The sequence below is a fragment of the Aquarana catesbeiana genome, unplaced genomic scaffold (genome assembly GCF_042186555.1).
Source record: "Aquarana catesbeiana isolate 2022-GZ unplaced genomic scaffold, ASM4218655v1 unanchor243, whole genome shotgun sequence".
Classification (NCBI taxonomy): Eukaryota; Metazoa; Chordata; class Amphibia; order Anura; family Ranidae; genus Aquarana; species Aquarana catesbeiana.
Genome location: NW_027362672.1, coordinates 29,510 through 35,947, shown reverse-complemented (window position 1 = coordinate 35,947; position 6,438 = coordinate 29,510).

Sequence of the window (6,438 nt, the reverse complement as noted above, 5' to 3'; positions counted from 1 at the left end):
ATGATGGGAAATGTAGTCTGTGTCTGAACTCCGCAGAAATCCCAACATTTAACGCTTTATAAGAGGAAATCTATAGATACAATGTATACAATTCCAAGAGAAAATAAGGATCCTTATCTCCGGAGGAGGAGGAAATCTATAGATACAATGTATACAATTCCAGGAGAAATAAGGATCCTTATCACCGGAGGAAGAGGAAATCTATAGATACAATGTATACAATTCCAAGAGAAATAAGGATCCTTATCACCAGAGGAAGAGGAAATCAATAGATACAATGTATACAATTCCAGGAGGAAATAGGGATCCTTATCTCCGGAGGATGAGGAAATCTATTGATACAATGTATACAATTCCAAGAGAAATAAGGATCCTTATCTCCGGAGGAAGAGGAAATCTATAGATACAATGTATACAATTCCAGGAGGAAATAGGGATCCTTATCTCCAGAGGAGAAGGAAATCTATAGATACAATGTATACAATTCCAGGAGAAATAAGGATCCTTATCTCCAGAGGAGAAGGAAATCTATAGATACAATGTATACAATTCCAAGAGAAATAAGGATGCTTATCTCTGGAAGAAGAGGAAATCTACACACATTGGTCTCTCCTCTGTATCCCTCCACCAGCACACACACATTGGTCTCTCCCCTGTATCCCTCCACCGGTACACACACATTGGTCTCTCCACTGTATCCCTCCTCCGGCACACACACATTGGTCTCTCCCCTGTGTCCCTCCTCCGGTACACACACATTGTTCTCTCCTCTGTATCCCTCCTCCGGCATACACACATTGGTCTCTCCCCTGTATCCCTCCTCCGGTACACACACATTGTTCTCTCCTCTGTATCCCTCCTTAGGCACACACACATTGGTCTCTCCTCTGTATCCTTCCTCCAGCACACACACATTGGTCTCTCCTCTGTAACCCTCCTACGGCACACACATATTGGTCTCTCCCCTGTATCCCTCCTCCGGCACACACACATTCGTCTCTACCATGTATCCCTCCTCCGGTACACACACATTGTATCCCTCCTCCGGCACACACACATTGTTCTCTCCTCTGTATCCCTCCTCCAGCACACACACATTGGTCTCTCCTCTGTATCCCTCCTCCAGCACACACACATTGTTCTCTCCGCTGTGTCCCTCCTTCCGCACACACAAATTGGTATCTCCCCTGTGTCCCACCTTCGGCACACACAAATTGGTGTCTCCCCTGTATCCCTCATCCGGCACACACACATTGGACTCTCCCCTGTATCCGTCCTCCGGCACACACACATTGGTCTCTCCCCTGTATCCCTCCTCCGGCACACACATTGGTCTCTCCCCTGTATAGCTATTCCTGCACACACACATTGGTCTCTCCCCTGTATCCCTCCTCTGACACACACACACATTGGTCTCTCCTCTGTATCCCTCCTCCGGCACACACACATTGGTCTCTCCCCTGTATCCCTCCTCCGGCACACACACATTCATCTCTCCCCTGTATCCCTCCTCCGGTACACACACATTGTATCCCTCCTCCGGCACACACACATTGGTCTCTCCCCTGTATCCCTCCTCCGGCACACACACATTCATCTCTCCCCTGTATCCCTCCTCCGGTACACACACATTGTATCCCTCCTCCGGCACACACACATTGGTCTCTCCCCTGTATCCCTCCTCTGGCACACACACATTGGTCTCTCCCCTGTATCCCTCCTCCGGCACACACACATTGGTCTCTCCCCTGTATCCCTCCTCCGGCACACACACATTGGTCTCTCCCCTGTATCCCTCCTCCGGCACACACACATTGGTCTCTCCCCTGTATCCCTCCTCCAGCACACACATTGGTCTCTCCCCTGTATCCCTCCTCCGGCACACACACATTGGTCTCTCCCCTGTATTCCTCTCTGACACACACACATTGGTCTCTCCTCTGTATCCCTCCACTGGCACACACACATTGGTCTCTCCCCTGTATCCCTCCTCCGGCACACACACATTCGTCTCTCCCCTGTATCCCTCCTCCGGTACACACACATTGTATCCCTCCTCCGGCACACACACATTGGTCTCTCCCCTGTATCCCTCCTCTGGCACACACACATTGGTCTCTCCCCTGTATCCCTCCTCCGTCACACACACACATTCGTCTCTCCCATGTATCCCTCCTCGGGTACACACACATTGTATCCCTCCTCTGGAACACACTTATTGTCCTCTCCCCTGTGTCCCTCCTCCGGCACACACATTGGTCTCTCCCCTATATCCCTCCTCCGGCACACACTCTCTTTATCCCTCCTCTGGTACACACACATTGGTCTCTCCCCTGTATCCCACATTTTTCTCTCTCCTGTATCCCTCCTCCGGCGCACACACATTGGTCTCTCCCCTGTATCCCTCCTCCGGCACACACACATTGTTCTCTCCTCTGTATCCCTCCTCCAGCACACACACATTGGTCTCTCCTCTGTATCCCTCCTCCAGCACACACACATTGTTCTCTCCCCTGTGTCCCTCCTTCGGCACACACAAATTGGTATCTCCCCTGTATCCCTCATCCGGCACACACACATTGGTCTCTCCCCTGTATCCCTCCTCCTGCACACACACATTGGTCTCTCCCCTGTATCCCTCCTCCGGCACACACACATTGGTCTCTCCCCTGTATCCCTCCTCCGGCACACACATTGGTCTCTCCCCTGTATCCCTCCTCCGGCACACACACATTGGTCTCTCCCCTGTATCCCTCCTCCGGCACACACACACATTCGTCTCTCCCATGTATCCCTCCTCTGGTATACACACATTGTATCCCTCCTCCGGCACACACACATTGGTCTCTCCCCTGTATCCCTCCTCCGGCACACACACATTGGTCTCTCCCCTGTATACCTCCTCCGGCGCACACACATTCGTCTCTCCCATGTATCCCTCCTCCGGTACACACGCATTGTATCCCTCCTCCGGCACACACTCTCTTTATCCCTCCTCTGGTACACACACATTGGTCTCTCCCCTGTATCCCACATTGGTCTCTCTCCTGTATCCCTCCTCCGGCGCACACACATTGGTCTCTCCCCTGTATCCCTCCTCCGGCACACACACTCTCTTTATCCCTCCTCTGGTACACACACACTGGTCTCTCCCCTGTATCCCTCCTCCTGCACACACACATTGGTCTCTCCCCTGTATCCTTCCTCTGGGACACACAAACATTGGTCTCTCCCCTGTATCCCTCCTGCGGCACACACACATTGGTCTCTCCCCTGTATCCCTCCTCCGGCACACACACATTGGTCTCTCCCCTGTATCCCTCCTCCGGCACACACACATTGGTCTCTCCCCTGTATCCCTCCTCCAGCACACACACATTGGTCGCTCTTCTGTATCCCTTCTCCGGCACACACACATTGGTCTCTCCCCTGTATCTCTCCTCCGGCACACACACACACACACATTGGTCTCTTCCCTGTATCCCTCCTCCAGCACGCACACATTGGTCTCTCCCCTGTATCCCTCCTCCAGCACGCACACATTGGTCTCTCCCCTGTATCCCTCCTCCGGCACACACACATTGGTCTCTCCCCTGTATTCCTCTCCGACACACACACATTGGTCTCTCCTCTGTATCCCTCCACCGGCAAACACACATTGGTCTCTCCCCTGTATCCCTCCTCCAGCACACACACATTGTATCCCTCCTCCGGCACACACACATTGTTCTCTCCTCTGTATCCCTCCTCCAGCACACACACATTGGTCTCTCCTCTGTATCCCTCCTCCAGCACACACACATTGTTCTCTCCCCTGTGTCCCTCCTTCGGCACACACAAATTGGTATCTCCCCTGTATCCCTCATCCGGCACACACACATTGGTCTCTCCCCTGTATCCCTCCTCCGGCACACACACATTGGTCTCTCCCCTGTATCCCTCCTCCAGCACACACATTGGTCTCTCCCCTGTATCCCTCCTCCAGCACACACACATTGGTCTCTCCCCTGTATTCCTCTCTGACACACACACATTGGTCTCTCCTCTGTATCCCTCCACCGGCACACACACATTGGTCTCTCCCCTGTATCCCTCCTCCGGCACACACACATTCGTCTCTCCCCTGTATCCCTCCTCCGGTACACACACATTGTATCCCTCCTCCGGCACACACACATTGGTCTCTCCCCTGTATCCCTCCTCTGGCACACACACATTGGTCTCTCCCCTGTATCCCTCCTCCAGCACACACACATTGGTCTCTACCCTTTATCCCTCCTCCGTCACACACACACATTCGTCTCTCCCATGTATCCCTCCTCCGGTACACACACATTGTATCCCTCCTCTGGAACACACTTATTGTCCTCTCCCCTGTGTCCCTCCTCCGGCACACACATTGGTCTCTCCCCTATATCCCTCCTCCGGCACACACTCTCTTTATCCCTCCTCTGGTACACACACATTGGTCTCTCCCCTGTATCCCACATTTTTCTCTCTCCTGTATCCCTCCTCCGGCGCACACACATTAGTCTCTCCCCTGTATCCCTCCTCCGGCACACACACATTGTTCTCTCCTCTGTATCCCTCCTCCAGCACACACACATTGGTCTCTCCTCTGTATCCCTCCTCCAGCACACACACATTGTTCTCTCCCCTGTGTCCCTCCTTCGGCACACACAAATTGGTATCTCCCCTGTATCCCTCATCCGGCACACACACATTGGTCTCTCCCCTGTATCCCTCCTCCTGCACACACACATTGGTCTCTCCCCTGTATCCCTCCTCCGGCACACACACATTGGTCTCTCCCCTGTATCCCTCCTCCGGCACACACATTGGTCTCTCCCCTGTATCCCTCCTCCGGCACACACACATTGGTCTCTCCCCTGTATCCCTCCTCCGGCACACACACATTCGTCTCTCCCATGTATCCCTCCTCTGGTATACACACATTGTATCCCTCCTCCGGCACACACACATTGGTCTCTCCCCTGTATCCCTCCTCCGGCACACACACATTGGTCTCTCCCCTGTATCCCTCCTCCGGCACACACACATTCGTCTCTCCCATGTATCCCTCCTCCGGTACACACGCATTGTATCCCTCCTCCGGCACACACTCTCTTTATCCCTCCTCTGGTACACACACATTGGTCTCTCCCCTGTATCCCACATTGGTCTCTCTCCTGTATCCCTCCTCCGGCGCACACACATTGGTCTCTCCCCTGTATCCCTCCTCCGGCACACACACTCTCTTTATCCCTCCTCTGGTACACACACACTGGTCTCTCCCCTGTATCCCTCCTCCTGCACACACACATTGGTCTCTCCCCTGTATCCTTCCTCTGGGACACACAAACATTGGTCTCTCCCCTGTATCCCTCCTGCGGCACACACACATTGGTCTCTCCCCTGTATCCCTCCTCCGGCACACACACATTGGTCTCTCCCCTGTATCCCTCCTCTGGCACACACACATTGGTCTCTTCCCTCTATCCCTCCTCCGGCACACACACATTCGTCTCTCCCATGTATCAATCCTCCGGTACACACACATTGTATCCCTCCTCCGGCACACACTCTCTTTATCCCTCCTCTGGTACACACACATTGGTCTCTTCCCTGTATCCCACGTTGGTCTCTCTCCTGTATCCCTCCTCCGGCGCACACACATTGGTCTCTCCCCTGTATCCCTCCTCCGGCACACACACTCTCTTTATCCCTCCTCTGGTACACACACACTGGTCTCTCCCCTGTATCCCTCCTCCTGCACACACACATTGGTCTCTCCCCTTTATCCTTCCTCTGGGACACACAAACATTGGTCTCTCCCCTGTATCCCTCCTGCGGCACACACACATTGGTCTCTCCCCTGTATCCCTCCTCTGGCACACACACATTGGTCTCTCCCCTGTATCCCTCCTCCGGCACACACACATTGGTCTCTCCCCTGTATCCCTCCTCCAGCACACACACATTGGTCTCTCCCCTGTATCCCTCCTCCGGCACACACACATTGGTCTCTCCCCCGTATCCCCACTCCGGCACACACACATTAGTCTCTTCCTTGTATCCCTCCTCCGGTACACACACATTGGTCTCTACCCTGTATCTCTCTTCTGGCACACACACACATTGGTTTCTCCCCTGTATCCCTCCTCCGGCACACACACATTGGTCTCTCCCCTGCATCCCTCCTCCGGAACACACACATTCGTCTCTCCATTGTATTCCTCCTCCGGTACACACACATTGTATCCCTCCTCCGGCACACACTTATTGTCCTCTCCCCTGTGTCCCTCCTCCGGCAAACACATTGGTCTCTCCCCTGTATCCCTCCTCCGGCACAAACTCTCTTTATCCCTCCTCTGGTACACACACATTGGTCTCTCCCCTGTATCCCACATTGGTCTCTCTCCTGTATCCCTCCTCCGG